The sequence below is a fragment of the Rhinolophus sinicus genome, linkage group LG03, assembly GCF_036562045.2.
Source record: "Rhinolophus sinicus isolate RSC01 linkage group LG03, ASM3656204v1, whole genome shotgun sequence".
In the NCBI taxonomy this organism is placed as follows: Eukaryota; Metazoa; Chordata; class Mammalia; order Chiroptera; family Rhinolophidae; genus Rhinolophus; species Rhinolophus sinicus.
Genome location: NC_133753.1, coordinates 60,735,051 through 60,751,476, shown reverse-complemented (window position 1 = coordinate 60,751,476; position 16,426 = coordinate 60,735,051).

Genomic DNA, 16,426 nt, shown 5'->3' with positions numbered 1-16,426 from the left:
CTTGCAATTTGATGTTTCTGAGCAAGGCTGTCTCCCATATCCTCCACTCTTCTGCGTACACCCACCTTCATCAGGTGTTATTCTGGGAGAAGATTTACCAGGGATCCTGAGTCCTTAATTAAAATTTTGTTCAGCTGCCACTCCAGTTAGTTCCCCAGGATATGTACCTTGCATCCATTCCAGTGAAAACAACTACCTTATTATCAGCCAGAGATTTGGCCCACAGTCTTAAGTGATATATTACTTTGGTGACTTGGTCATAACTAAGAGTGAATTATGAAGACTACCATGTTTCCCTGAAAATACGACTTAACCAGAAAATAAGCCCTAGCATGATTTTTTAGGATGACATCCCCTGAACATAAACCCTATTGCATCTTTTGGAGCAAAAATTAGTATAAGGCCCGGTTTTATTTTCGGTGAAACACTGTATTAATCTAGAAGTTTCTGCTGCATCTCCATGCCTTCTTGCCTCTGATATCCCCACCCTAGAAGAATGCCTCTTGCCAAGAGGAAAGATATTTTAGACCATTGTTTTGAGGAAAAAACACACACGAAGAAGTGGTTTCTAAGATAATTCAACAGTCTTAAAAAGGGAAGATAAAAGAGCCCTTTACATGGAAAACAGATTTATCTCTGCTGTACAGAAAACTCTGCCTCCTATATCTGATTGCTTTTTTTAGGTACTGGTTATCCTTACATAATGTCCTTAGATGCTTCTTGAGGAGAGTGTGAGGTTTGATTGGTCTACTGGACTTGTTGAAAATCAGTATTTTTCTCTTGTTCTAAATACAACAGATAAAAGTTGAACCAATACTCATAGCATTAAAGAAATGCCTAAACTGAAGAAAGATGTACAGAAACCCTGGACTCTTGTAGGCATCTGGAATAAGTAGAGAATTTGTTACTGGTTAGTGAGTACAATGTTTGTGCTGTATTCTAGAAGACCAGCCTGAGAAGACTGAATTTTAGGATATTTGAATATACTGATCAATTAGACGTAAGTGAAGAACTAGAAGAGAGATGTGATGGTAAAACAAAGGAGATCTTTGAAAGGAAGAACAATGAGAATTTTATTAAGCAACTGTGTGAGGTACTTCAAATGACGCTGCATTTCAAAGGTTAAATAAGAGTATAATAGAGGAATAAGAGGGAAAGGAAGATGACCGAGAGGTATTTCAGAAGAGGGAGAGAGTAGGAAGGAGAGCAATGGGGAATTAATAGGTACAATTACATGTGATTATGTGTGAGGTTACATGTGAGAGAGAGCAAAGGTGAGTAGTCAAGGAAATTAGACAGGAAGTAGCGAGGAGAGAGAGGGACTAGAGCTGGAGTCAGTGGTCTGTGCGTCATGTCTGGCCTGCTGCCTGGTTTTGTAAATAAAGTTTTAATGGAGCCCAGTCAGTTTCATTCATTTACATATTGTCTATGTCTGCTTTCAGGCTACAACAGCATAGTTGAGTAGTTGTGACAGAGCTGATATGTGGCTTGCAAAGCGTAACATTTATTTTTACGTAGACGATTGCTGACCCCCTACTAGAGGGAAGGAGAGTGACGTAAGAGAAATAAATTGGTCAATGAAACAGTCATAGGCAACCAAGGTCCAATGAAAATGCTTTCAGTGGTTGTTGTTGGTGCCCTGCCAGATCCCCCAGCTTTTGTGAGTGTTGATAACCATCACAGATGTTCCCTTCTGAGGAATGACCTTGACTAAGGACTGCAGCAAGAGCTTACAAAGGCTGGTCCTCTTTCCTCGAGGTGCGAGTAACTCGGTGCAATTCATACCCCAGCACTTTCCAGGGACCTATGAATTGCTACCTTCTCCTGATGGGGGAGTGAGGAAAGTCTAGATTCCTGTCGCTCAAGCACTAAGTCTATTCTCCAGCTTGGTTAGAAAATGGGTTTTCAACAATGGAGTAGTTAGTTATTGCTCCTCCATTGAGTCTTAGCACCGTCCCACAAAATGATTACATTTACATCATTACAACTTTGGGTTAGTGGGGCTAGAACAAAATGGAAATGTCTGCTTGGAAAATTTAACATTTTTGTATGTTCTCTTTTGGGGGGTGTAATTAATTAATTTTTAATGCATCATTTAAATTTTTTATTAAGTTTACTGGGGTGACATTGGTTAGTAAAATTATATAGGTTTCAAGTGTACAATTCTTAATGTTTATTTCAACTGATATTTTAATTTCCTGGAGACTAAATGAGGTTTTAAAATTTATTTTTAAAGTCATGGCTGCTAGGATGGGCTGATGAAGGCCAAGTCTGAACCCACAGTGTATTTTTACAAGCAGTCTTTTAATAACTCTCTCTGTGCAACCCCTTATGTGTGAGGACAACTCAAGGGTGACTGTAATTATGGTTGTGCCATTAGGCGTTTTGACCTTGCAGATGCACAGGGGACTTCCAGCTAGTAGTCGGACTGCTCCCATAATCTCCCATTTTATATTTTGTGAAGCTAGTTGGAAATAGCACTAACACTTTGTTTTAAAGCTGTTTCAAGCCACTGGATTCAGCAGATGAACAGCTATGATAACTGGGTATCTGAAAAGTCTACAGAAACATCCTATTCTAATTCTCATCACCAAAGCCAGGAGATACAAAGTCTGGCAGGAAAACTGGAAGGAAGCAGTGCCTGCCCTAGGAGGTGCAGGCTCAAGGTGGGACACTTTCTCAGGGGAACCAATATACACAACTCTAGCATCTGCCTTACGGTGGCTCTTTGATGCCATTTGTAAGCTCATTGTGACATTCCACTTAGCTCATAAATCTGAAGGAACTGGATGTTGGTTTAGAGCAGTGGTTCTAAAAGTGTGGTGCCTGGACCACCAGCCTCGGCATCACTTGGGATTGTGTTAGAAATGCGAATTCCTGGGCCCCACTGCAGACCTAGTGAATCAGAAACTGTAGGAAGGGGCCCAGCGATGTGTATTTTCAAGTCCAACAGGTGATTCTGATGTACATTAGAGTTTGAGAAGTACTGAAAGAGTGAATTAAAAGAAGATGCATTTTTTCAAAGGGACACAACATCTCATTGCTGATGTGGAAAGTCAGTAAAAAAACTGATTAGGAAACCTGAGTAACTGTTAAAGGCAAGAAAGAAGTCTTTCAAGCAGGACAAAGATAAAGAGAATGGCTCTCCTGCTGGATTTAAGAGGAGTGAGAAAGTTCAGGGGAGTCATGGAGGCTATACTCATACATCTTCTTAAGAACCAGAAAGCAAATAGCCAGTAAACTCTTGTATACATATGAAATTAATTCATCTAGCCACTCTCATATATTCTCTGCCTTTAACTTTCTCTAGATTACTTGCAGTTAGCAAATTTTGTACATTTTGTTAGTGAACTTGACAGCAAAAGTAAGTGATAGACACATGCACCTGTTTAAACCTGTCTGTTTGTTGTGAGTGGGGGATGGTAGGTACATCTTGTGTGAAAATTGTGTCTAGACATATGAGCATAACAGGAAGCATGCCTACCTAAATTTATTACCTGAGTGACATGGGAGCCTCCTGGGAAGGACCTTCCTCTTAAAGGAAGAGAGAATTAGACAGGCAAGGTTGATTGACCCAGTAACAAATATTGAGTCACCAATGGGATTCTTCTCTGGAAACAACTCAAATTTGCCTCCTGACCACTAGTAGGGTTGTAGGTAAAAATGGAAAGTTGCTTCATATCAACAGCTCAGAGATCTTGGGACATAGGCAGCACTGCTTTGGTGCCTGTGAGGAAAAATACAACTCAATTGGAAGCGAGAATCCATCCTTGCTCTTCTGTAAGGAAAATGGCTTTTGTTTTAGGGCATCCACAACTCCAGAAAACTCAGTCAAGTGTTTTCTGATTTCTCGGCAGCACGGAGTCAGTCAGGTGATGCTCCACTACCCCATGTGGTGCTACTCCCTGGTGCTGCCTGAATGACCGTGGCAGTAGCCCAAGAACACCAGCATCATCGAGATGAGTACAATATAGTAGAGAGTTTGCACTTCCCTCCATATTTCCTTGCCTGTCGTTTTCAGTTATGTTTATGGTTCATCGGGAGGGGTCCGGTGAGGTACAGGACAAATTTGTTTGTATCTTTATTTCCTGTCTCACACTGTAAGACCTAGGCCACAGCTCAGCATACGTAACAGGCGTTGAACTAATTCCACTGATTGAGAGACCTGTGAAAGCAGACCTTTTAAGAATGATTTGATGCTTAACAAAAATGTGGCATACCTGTGAATTATAAACAAGTTGAGTCCATTTACTTAGCCAAATATATCCAACCAACAGAAACCATGCATTCAACTTCCAATGCTGGAACACTAGGAGAAAAGGACTCACAAATTATAAAGTTAGGGGGAACAACTAAGCACTGTTCTACTGGGCGCTGCCAGTTTCCCACTTATGGTTTCTGCTTGAAAATCCTGCCAAGACTCAGGCTTTGTTGTGAATGTCAGTGGGTGTCTGACCTCCTTGAACTTGCCTACCTTCCAGTACCACCTTCCTCAGCCCTTCTTTACTCCCAGCACTCTGCTCGAAACACCTCCATCCTTCACTTCCCACCCACTGGTGTGGGTCCTGCACTTGCGTGGCTTTCTCAGAAATAGCCAATGCCTTCCTGATGGCGAGTACGGTCTGACACTTGTGTTTCCTGGTGTTCCCTGTGTTGGCAAAGACCTTGGGGGACCAAAAAGTGCCTAACTCTGCTCTACTTGCTTTGCCCTTGCTTCCACTCTGCTGCCCTCATCCAAGGTCACTTATATCAATTTTACAATCCATGTCAGCCCCACCATGCTCCCTGGTGAGCACATTTCTAGCCCTTCCCTGCTACCCCACTTTATGAAATTATACTCAAAAAGTGCACACATTGAATATGCTAAACAGGATGAAAGCATTGTGTTTCAACCCACACATTAGCAATGTTTTGAAGACAGTGCTCTGTGGACCACCCACATCAGAATCACCTGGGAGCAAATTAACAAAGCAAATTACTGTGTCCTACCTCTAGCTACTGGTTTTTGATTCTGTAGGTCTAAGATGTAATTAAAAAACAAAAAAGTTGATCCAGTTTGAGAGGCACTGCTTTGTATCTGGTTCTTAATCTTGGCTGAAAGTCTCAGGGTGGAGGTAAGGGGTAGGGAAGTGGGGAGATTCTTTTAAAAAATACAACACACACGTGGGTCCCAGTACACAGCAAGTAAATGAGAATTTCTGAATGTAGGGACTAAGCATCGATGTTTTAAAATAGCTTCCCAAGTGAATCTAGAGTGCAGCCAGGTTTGAAAACAACTGCTTTAGATGATTCAATATATGCAGTTTCAAGAGTCTGTAATGCGAAAACTGCTTTAATAAAGTTATTTCCCTTTAATCGCGTTGCCTAAAACCTTCTCGTCTGTAGGTCATGTAAATAATATATTCCCTTCTGTGTTTTGCTATGAAATCATCTTGCCTTTTTTTAATTCTTACTTTTTATTTTTTGGCTTTTTTTTTTCTGTTTAAGTAAATAACAGGAAAAAGATATAAAACTGGCTTTGCAAGCTGGTGGTCCAGAGCTGAAATTGCTCTAGCAGGTATGTTTTATTGTATCTGCACAGTGTATGTTAAAAGAGTGAAACCAATGGTTAAAAGTTGAGATATTTTCACATAAAAATTCAGACTTGCCACAATGAGGCAAAAACCAGAAGTTTCATCAACATTGGAACCATCTTCCCCAGGAGTGCTGAATAGCAGCTGCCCCTTGGTGGAGGGGGTTGGGGCGGAGTGCCCAGCCTTGCCCATCAGGCCTTCCCTAACCCACTTGTGCCTGGCTCCTCAGGCATTTGTGTTTGTGACCTTTAGGATAAAGAGCTGGCAACACTTTAGCACCTGGTAAGTGTCAGGCTCTCTAGGGTGAATGCTTTTTCTTCATGAAATACGCATTATTCTCTTTATAGGGAGCTCTGAGCCTGGGCTGGGTTGGTCTGTGGGCCTAAGGTCAGAATTCCAATCCAACTCTGTCTGCTGCCGAAGCGTCCCTAGATCCTCATGCTTGTAGGAACTGCAGGAACTTTGGCTTGGTTCCATACCTCTCAGATTAGAGATGAAATTTTTTGGGATACTTGTGAAGTAGTTTGCATTCTATTAAGGCTTCATCACCTGGATTAGGGAATTCAGAAATCAGTCAGTAAATTTTGTGAGGGCTTCAGTCTAATTAGCTTCAAGTGTAAAGGCACAAGCTTTTTGGGCAATTTAAGACAGATTTGCAATCCCATCAAGTGGATGCAATCATGTATGTAACCTGAACATTTCAAGGAGAGTTAATAATGGCTTCTCAGGCACCTCAGGGAACTGAACTTGAAGAACATTTGTTCAATGCAGTTAGTTATCTGAGCAGTTTTTGGTAACACAAATTCTTGAGTGTACCTCTGGGTAATACCAACATCAGACCCAAGGTGAAGGAAAAATTGGCTCTCTTATTCTCTGGGGAAGTGAGATCTCATGCCCACAACTCAATAGCCATCACTTCAGCTCTGGTAGTCTAAAGTACCACCTTTTTACTATACTTTTCAACTGACGTTATAAATATTATTTTATCAGTTCGTTAAGTAACATTTTATATTCTTAATGTGATTTTCAATGACATCTCGGGGCCAGAATTATTCCTTTAGGAATGGATCTCAAGTTATGTGATATTAGTGGAAAAAATGCTATACATCTTTCAGTAATACATCACTTGCATAATTAAAGAATACAATTGTTTTCCTACCTAGAGCACTTCACTGTCACTGAGAATGTGTTGAAAAGAAGGCAAGTGGTGAGCCATTGTATGCCTAAAAAACTATTTGCATTGGGACCAACTACAAAAATCTCATCACACCCCTTATCCCTGTTCAGCACAAGAAGTTCAGGACTGATGTCATTTCTCATCTCCCCATTCTTTAATGCCATCACCTTCTCTGATCTATCTCCCTTGTTTCACCATCTCTTGAAACTGTTTTACTTTGTTCCCAGGAGCATAAGTCAACCATGATCAAAATGTGCTTTACCCAGAGCCTCTTCTGTGAATGTTCTCTTCACTTCCTTGCTCTAACCTGCTCTTCTTTTAACACTTCCTCTGCATGAGTGAAGTGATCTGACTTACATTTTAATACAATCAGTCTGGGAAGCCAGGGTATTGGACTGGTAAGATCCTTATCCACTATATCCACTATTTCATCCACTCATTCAATAGTCAGTTTAATTAGGAAATACAAACCCTCCAAGTGGAATGGAACCAGCTATCTTAGATGGATCTCTCTCTCTCTCTCTCTCTCTCTCTCTCTCTCTCTCTCTCTCTCTCTCTCTCTCTCTCTCTCTCTGTCTCTGTCTCTGTCTCTCTCTCTGTCTCTCTCTCTCTTTCTCTTTCTCCCGTTTTTTTTCTATTCTTTCCCAAGGAGGAAATAAGTGGACGACTGCCTCATAGCTTTTTCCAAATGTGGGTAGTCATAATCTAGGTCCATATTCAAACCAGCTGTATTGTATTTGGTTTGAACAAGCATAATCCTGGTCAATATTCTGGCAAAATGAGGTGATCAGGTGCCATAGCCCATATACAATTATCAAGTGAGAGAAGCCTGGTTTGGGTCCTATACAACTCTCCAAGCAGCACTCCTGCTACTCTCTCAGGATCCCCATCTTTTTTTTTTTAAATATATTGGGGTGACAATTGTTAGTAAAATTACATAGATTTCAGGTGTACAATTCTGTATTACATCATCTATAAATCGCATTGTGTGTTCACCACCCAGAGTCAGTTCTCCTTCCATCATCATATATTTGATCCCCCTTACCCTCATCTCCCACCCCCCCTACCCCCCTTACCCTCTGGTAACCACTAAACTATTGTCTGTGTCTATGAGTTTCTGTTTCTCATTTGTTTGTCTTGTTCCTTTGTTGTTTTTGGTTTATATACCGCATATCAGTGAAATCACATGGTTCTCTGCTTTTTCTGTCTGACTTATTTCGCTTAGCATTACACTCTCAAGATCCATCCATGTTGCCACAAATGTTCCTATATCATCATTTCTTACCGCCGAATAGTATTCCATTGTGTATATATACCACAACTTCTTTATCCATTCATCTATTGAAGGACATTTTGGTTGTTTCCATGTCTTGGCCACCGTAAACAAAGCTGCAATGAACATTGGAGCACACGTGTCTTTATCTCTAAATGTTTTCAGATTTTTTGGGTAGATACCCAGGAGAGGGATTGCTGGGTCATATGATAATTCTATTCGTAATTTTTTGAGGAACCTCCACACTGCCTTCCATAACGGCTGCACCAGTCTGCATTCCCACCAACAGTGTATGAGGGTTCCTTTTTCTCCACAGCCTCTCCAACACTTGTTACTATTTGCCTTGTTGATGATAGCCATTCTGACTGGGGTGAGGTGACATCTCATTGTGGTTTTTATTTGCATTTCTCTGATGATTAGTGATGTTGAGCATTTTTTCATATGTCTATTTGCCATTTGTATGCCCTCTTTGGAGAAATGTCTCTCCAGGTCCTCCGCCCAGTTTTCAATTGGGTTGTTTGTTTTTTTGTTGTTGAGTTGCATGAGTTCCTTGTATATTTTAGGATCCCCATCTTTTTCAGATGCTTCTCCCACAGTGTCTTCTGGAGTTGTATCTTAGCAGAGAACAGTATACGGTTGACTTGGGTCATGAACAGAGCTCAGCACAATTAACTTAAAAATGAAAAGTTAAAGTCTTTGTTTGGTAAAGATTTAAGGAACAACCTTGTGTAAGATTGCTGTATTTTTTTTTGGGGGGGTATTATGTTTTTTTAGTGGAACTCAAACAGGCCCACTCATGCTCAGGTGGTAGAGACGATGATGAAGGAGAATTCATAGCCTCAGACTTATAGTTGTTTCTGACCACGTGTCTAATTCTCCTTAGCAGTGGAGTGGGTAGTGACTACTTGGATAAATACTTCTGAAAGTTTGCTGACCCCTGGTTTATACAACGCCACGTATAAGTTTGCCCTAAATACCAGTCAGGTGAAAGATGCAGGCACAGCACACACAGTTGCAGAAATACAGACTGTTGAATGCAGTAACAGGTTTAAAAGAATCAACAGTTCATCTTTGTTGGTGAATTTAACATACTTTATCTTCTAGTAACACATCTAAAAGCTTTACACATCACTCTAGCCTAGTTCTCCACTCTGCCAAGAACTTCAGTTCCCTTCTCCATCTTTCTGGTCTTTTTGAGAAAAGCTGGAGGGGAAGCAGGGAGCAATGAGGCCTCAGGAGGGGAGATTAAAGGTGAGGGGAGATAATTTAAAATTTTTACTTTCAAGTCTGATTTATTGATTTCTGTGTGTCTTATATAGGTAAGCTGGAGACATAAAAGCACACACAGAGTACTACGTAGCATTTTTGTCCTATAAAAATGTCATTCTGGGTTAACATTAGCAATTGCACGTGATTAGTGAAGGTTTATTTCGGTCACTCATCCTGTTCTCCTAATGTGAAGACAAATAAGGAATGACCAGCCTGTTCATGACATTTCTCTTTGTAAAATATCTTTGTTCTTCCATGATTGATTTATAGACCTTGTCTTTTAAGTGATGTGAAGTAGAACTAACATGACCTTCCTGTCAGTAACACAAATTGTCTTCACCATTAACTAAAACTTTGAAATTTATCCTTAAAAAGTTACTGAACAATAGCTTTGAAAAGTTTCTCAGAATTATGTGAAGAACAGTTTTATAATACAAATAGTTTTTATAATTGACAAAGATATTTATGTTATTTTCAATACAATGTGTTCCACCACCTTGACAAATTATTGTTTAATACTATATAAATATGGCATTAATGAAGAAATTGAAAAAGTAAACATTACCATCAGCTTAACTCCAAATCATCAGTACTCATTTGAAATTAATGTGATTAAATACAATATGATGTGTGAACAGATTGTTTCCTTGACTTGCTGCTTTAAATTGTAGACAGCTGACAATATTGCAGGCTTGTTTATTTTGGAATTGCACTGCCTGCGATGTGTCTAACATAATGTGAGCATTTTCTAAGTGGAATATTCACAGCTGGGAATTAAAGCTTGATGTAGGCAAAGTACATTTTTAAGCCTATTGGCTTAATATGAAGAAAATACAAACTTATGGCATTTCTAATGTCTCTTTGTTTTAAAATGCATCCCTTAAAAAATGAGTTTCTACAGTATTAGAAAGAGTTGGGTGAAGTGAGGAGAAATAGATGTATTGTGGGATAAAATTTCAAGGTGACTTTTATGAAAAATGAAATTGCCCTACTTTGGTTCAAATACTAAAAGTTTTCCACTTCCCGGACCTCGCTTTGCAGATGGCAACACAGAATGGTTCTGGTTCAGTTAGTGTCCTACTAGAGTGAATTATGAGAAGTCCAGGCATGATTTAGTGAGTTGGAGCGGCTGCTTTGAGTTCTGAAAATGGTGAATGTAGTCAGGAAACATCAGGAATAATCACAAAAAATGATCCCATAAATCTTAAACACTTCACTGAAAAAACATGTCCAGAAAATAATGCTTACCACATATTAGTGTTTCATGTTGAGGAAGCAGAGATTTCTTGGGTTGTTCAATTGAGCCAATTTCCTAAGCTCAGCTGGCAAATAATCCATGACCAATTATACTTTATATAAAATAACAGACACTAGGGTAACATGGATAAATGAGGATGACATCTTTAATTTATAGTTTTAGTATTTGATGATGATGGCCTTAGTTTGACTTTATAATAGTGGTATCTTCTGGGGAGAAGATGTTAGAAAGAATTTGATAGAATTAGTATTAGGGAAATGCACCTGACATTAGTGTGAAATGAGTTCTTAGATTTAAGGCATTATCCTGTAGTTAAAAAGCATCCTTTACAGATTTCACTGGTATGGACAGAGAGAGTTTAAAACAATTTACTTGACTGATTTTTGAATTAACCAGCCTAGTGACCCTCATGTTGACAGTTATTTTTAAATGAACAATTTAGAACAGAAAAAAGCTTCTCCTCTATACTTCTTAATTCCTTTAAAAAGTCAGATAATAACATGGTTTCCACAGAAGGTAACAGCTTCAGTTATTGCTTCCCTAAAAGCCTTTCCTGACTTGCTTGCTAGGACACTTTCCCTTATATGCTCTCATAGCACCATGTCTACGCATATATTTCCTTATGTGATTATTTTATTGATGTCTGTCTTACCCACTTGTATGTGAGATGCATGAGGGCAGGGATCTTGGCTGCTTTTGTTTACCATTGTATTTTTAGTGTCTGTACAAGACACAGTCAATGGACATTTGTTGACTGAATAATAAATGAATGAGTCTGGTCCATAGTCCTGAAGTCCTGAGAGCCCTTATAACCTTCATGGATAGATAAAACCCATGAATTAACATGACTAAGTAATACCCATAGCGCGACATAAACGTGCATAGAATATGCTAGAGGAACAATGTACCTCAAGTTCTGAGAAGGTTTAGTTCAAGGAGCAATCGGGTGACAAAGGAAAATACAGAGATATTATCTCCTCTCCACTTAGCCAGTCATTTCAGTACATCATTTTGATGCCGGGATAGCCACCTTTTAATTATTAGGACTTTTTAATATGCAAGTGATGAAAAAACTAACCCACATTTGTTTTTAACAAAAGGGAAAAGAATTCCATTTCCAATAATATGAATAGTTAGATATTTGAATGGACTCTTCCTCTTCAAACAAATAAGAATTTTATATTAAATAAAAACTATTCTAAAAAATATTGAAGAGATGCTAAGATGGTGAGAAATTGAGACCAATATCAAAGGTGGGAACTCAGAGAGGTAAATTGAGCATTAAATCTTGTTTTGTTTAAAGAATATTTACCAAACCTGTTTTTTCATTTAGGGAGCAGGTTTGTTAGGTACAAGAGTCAAAAGACAAAATACAGCATTTCCCTAAGATGGGCACCTCATGGATGACCCTCCCTCCATAAAGCTGGGACTCTAAAGGCCATACTTCCTAGTTAGGGTGATCCAGAATTAAATCTGCCCTAGATTTTTACCCCTAGGGGCCTGTAGGAAAATTTACCTTCGTGCTGAGCAGAGCAGGGAGGTAAAAACCTTGAGAAGTTTGAAGAATAGGTTGGGTGTGCAATGAAATCTTAGCTTAAATTTGCATCATGTTGGTGGTCCAAAAAGTAGTCCTGGACTGGCAGAAGAAAATCCAAAGCTTTTGATGAATTTACCTTTATCTTAGGTCCTAGAAAAATCTCTACAAAAAAAAAGTAAATAAATAAATTAAGTTAAATGATAAGCTCACAGAATAAGAGGGGGTGGGCGGGCAACTAAGCACAGAAAGCGAGAAGCCATATCCTAATTTTGCTTCTCATTATAGCAGACTCAAGACAAAGATTTGAAGACATGATTTGAGATGTAAGTGATAGTTTATTTGGGAAATTCACATGATGCTAGTTGGGAAGTGGAGAAGGGCTATAGAGAATGCAGCCAAGAAAGCCCAAATTGGGCAACTAGAATTTAAACTCCCGAGGAAACTAGGAAATAGCAGAAAACATATGTCTCAGAATAATCTCATCTGAGAGGTGAGGAAACTCAATTTTATAAACCAATTCTGGCTTATTGATCATTAGCTGATGGTTGCTCTGCTTGGGATTGATATTGTGAATTCCTTGGCACTTTTAGCCAGCCACACACTTGAGTGGTACAGCTGTCATGATTCTGGGGAACCAAGAGCCATCAGATAGGGAGTACAGAGTATAGATGCTGGCAGTTAGGAGTCTGCCACCGCACACAGAAAGGTCCTAGGTGGATGGGTGGGGCAATGACAGCATCTGCTACAAGTGAAATAGTAGAAACAGATGCACAAAGTGGAAAAATAATGGAATTATCAGACACCGATTTTAAAGCAATAAAATAAAAAGACAAATTTAAAAAAATCTAAGGGTGGAACAGGAAACTATAAAAAATGACAAGTTTTGTAAATAAATCAATTAGAATTTCAGGAAATAAAAAAATATAACAACCAAAATTAAAAACTCTGTGGGTGGTAAATTATCCCTTAATGAAGTTGATTTATAAAAAACAAAAACCTCAGTGGCTGGGCCTAATAGCAGATGAGACTCAGGTGAATAAAGCTTTAGTGAGTTGGAGGATAAACAGGTCAAAATAAATTATCCAGAGTTCAACAGAGAGACAAAAAGATGGAAAAATGCAGATAAGAGCAATAGAGACTTACTACATATGGTCAAAAGACCTAACATCTGATTAGAGTCCCATAAGGAGAGGAGAGAGTAAAGAAGAGGTGATATTTAAAAAGATAGCAGTATCACATAGGCTTTAACCATCTTTGCATAGCTGTATCCTGACAGTACCCCACCTCAGCCACGGACACTTCTTCTTGCTTCCTGCCTGATGATTTGATACCTCAATGTGAGATGCTTGTGGGAACCTACTGGCACTCGTGCATGTACAATATGAAAATGTGTGGGAGTTACGGGCACCATTTTGACCACTGGGAAAGAGGTCCTCATTGAGGGACCAATGGGGGATTGATAGATAATTGTGTCTCCCTTTCATCCCCTTAGTGGACAATTCTGAGATGTAAGTTCATAAGGCTCCTCAGTATGTTCAACATGATTGAGCATCAGTTACCCTAGGCTTTTCCTTCCTTTCTATTTTATTCCTCTATCCCTCACTCCTGCTTTCTGGGATTACTTCTCAAATAAACTATGTGTACATAATTGTCTTAGTCTCAGTTTTGGGGGAGGATCAAATTGAGGAAACAAAATCTTTCTGTAATTTGCTACATTGACAGATTAAAGGAGAAGAAAATCATGATAATATATAGATACAGAAAAATACTTTCATAGAATTCAGTATCTACTCATGATAAAAACTTTTAAAAACTTGTGAATAGAAGAAACTTCCTTAGCCTGATTAACAAACATACTTGGTGGTGAAATGTTCAGAACTCTCCCTTTGACTGATATTGTAAGTAGCCTTTTGTTGCTCTTACTCTCGTAATCCAGTCAGGGGAAAAAACAAACAAACAAAAAAACATTGAGTATTTCAATGAAGGGAATTAAATACTACAGGGAAATGATTACACAAGTGACAGAAGAGTTGAGAAACCAAAGAAGGGATGGTGAGTTTTATCAGAGATTAGAAACAGCAGAAGTCTTTGGGCTAGAGAGGCATAAGGAGGGGGGGTATTACCAGAGCTCAGAAGCTGGGGTCCTCCTATAGAGGCTATAACCAAGATAGCGTAAAAACCAGAAAGGGAAGGGCTATGCCTGGCAGGAGCTTCAAACAATGAAGAGACCTAGCTGCTCCCAGACACTGCTCGAAGTGGGTGGCAAAGAAATTCCCCATTTTCTCCTGTTCTCCCATGTGCTAATCTTCCTCCAGTACCTCCCTTTGATCACACTCAACTGGAAACCAGAGTATAAGAGAATCTGTTGATGTGATACATAAATTTATTTTTCTTGGGATATAGATCAAGGTATAGGATGGACAGTAGATCTGGAGGGCCCATTCCTGAAGCCAACCAATGTGGGCAAGGCGATAAAGGAATCACTTCCACACAAATTTCATAAGCTGAGACTGGAGGACGGTTGAACCCAAAGTTATCATTCCAGTAGATGGAGGAAATGGGGGAGACACATGCCAATTGGTCATTCTTCCACTTCAATCTGTCATTATCCACCCAACTCCTGGGTTGATGAATCTCTCACATCAGGTGTAATGTCTACTAGGAGCTGAAGAGAAATAGGAAATGAGGGTGATAGAAACTGAGCTCTCTGTGGATTTGTGTTTCTGTTCTGAGTTCTGATAAGTTATACTCACTAGTTGATTACAGGAAATATTATCAAATAATTGTTTAAGTCACAGGGTAAGTTTCTCTAAGTTGCCTATTTCCCTCTTCTTCACCCCAATCACCTTAAGAAGTCACTACAACCAGCTCTGAAAGGAATAGGAGATATAAGCTAACTCAGAGAGAGGCTCACTGGATGAATGATGGTAACTGTTCTGTGTAGCATAGATGGCATAGACCCTATATTTGGTTTACTGCATCTGTAAATAATAATTTCCCACATCTTAAACACCCTCACTTAATCATTTCATTTGAACAAAAAAGGCATGTGTCCTTCATGTCTACATCTTAATATACATTCATTAACCTTTGTTTTGAAACATAATATTGAATAAACTTTTTAACTGTAAATTTAGTTGTTGAATATATTTAATTAACCTCATAGGTGTGATGGACACAGAAATGCACTGCTCAGATTCCACTTCGAGGAAGGATTCATTGCCCCAGCTGCTGGGAATGCTTTCCTAGCTTCCCTGTTTTCATCTGTGAGTTCCTGTAGTGATTGCCTCAGCTGTAAAAAGCCACCTTTCCCAAGATCATGCCTTTTTGGGATGGTGTGATGGTTAATTTTAAATGACAACCTGGCTAGACCACTATACCTGCATGTTTGGTCTAACTTTATTCTAGATGTTTCTGTGAAGGTAATTTTTAGATGAGAGTAACATCTCAGTAGACTTTGAGAAAGGAAATTGTCCTCCATAATTTAGGTGGGCTAATCAAATTAGCTGAAGGCCTTAATAGAAAAAGGCTGACATTTCCGGAAGAAGAGAATATTCAGCCAGTACATAGCCTTTGGACTTGAACTGCAGCGCTTTCTTAGGTCTCCATCCTGCCAACTGACCCTGCAATTTTGAACTTACCAGGCCTCAACAATTGCGTGAGTCAATTTCTTAAGTCAATTTCTCTCTCTCTCTCTCTCTCCTTCCATATATATATTTCTGTTGGTTGCATTTCTCTGGAGAATCCGGACTATATTGTTGGACTACATTCAGTAACGAATCAAGGTGGGAATATGTAAGATTCAGCCATTTTACCCAACATGAGCAAACTCTGATGGGTCTGCTCTACTCCTGAGCTCCCTTCTGAACTCTAGTTGGAGGCTGTTGGGTTTGTGCTGTAACTTGACTTCTGCCCATTCCAGCTTCCTTCGCTTTCTCCTACCTGCATTGATCCCAAGGTAGGAGAAAGGGATCAATGAATACTGAACTCTGTCGGTTTGCTTTTTGGAGAACATAGCTTACAACAAAAGGAAAGTAGAATGTCTAAGGAAAATATAACTCCCATTCTCCGTGAAAAAAAAAATCCCAAATTTGGATATAAGAGACAAAACAGTTGAGGTCTGGGCTGAAAAGCAAGTCGACTCTGAAGGGAATACCCTAGTTTGGAAATAGAAAGAAAGAGATTGGAAAACTTATTATAAAGTTGCTAAATTTTCCATTAGGATAGAAGACAAAGTTCTCCTTGAGCAGCTCTCCCTGAGGTTTGAAGGAAGAGAATGATTTGGACAGACAGAGAGCAAGAAACAGAGAAGCATTAGACTATCCCAGTGAGATACCAA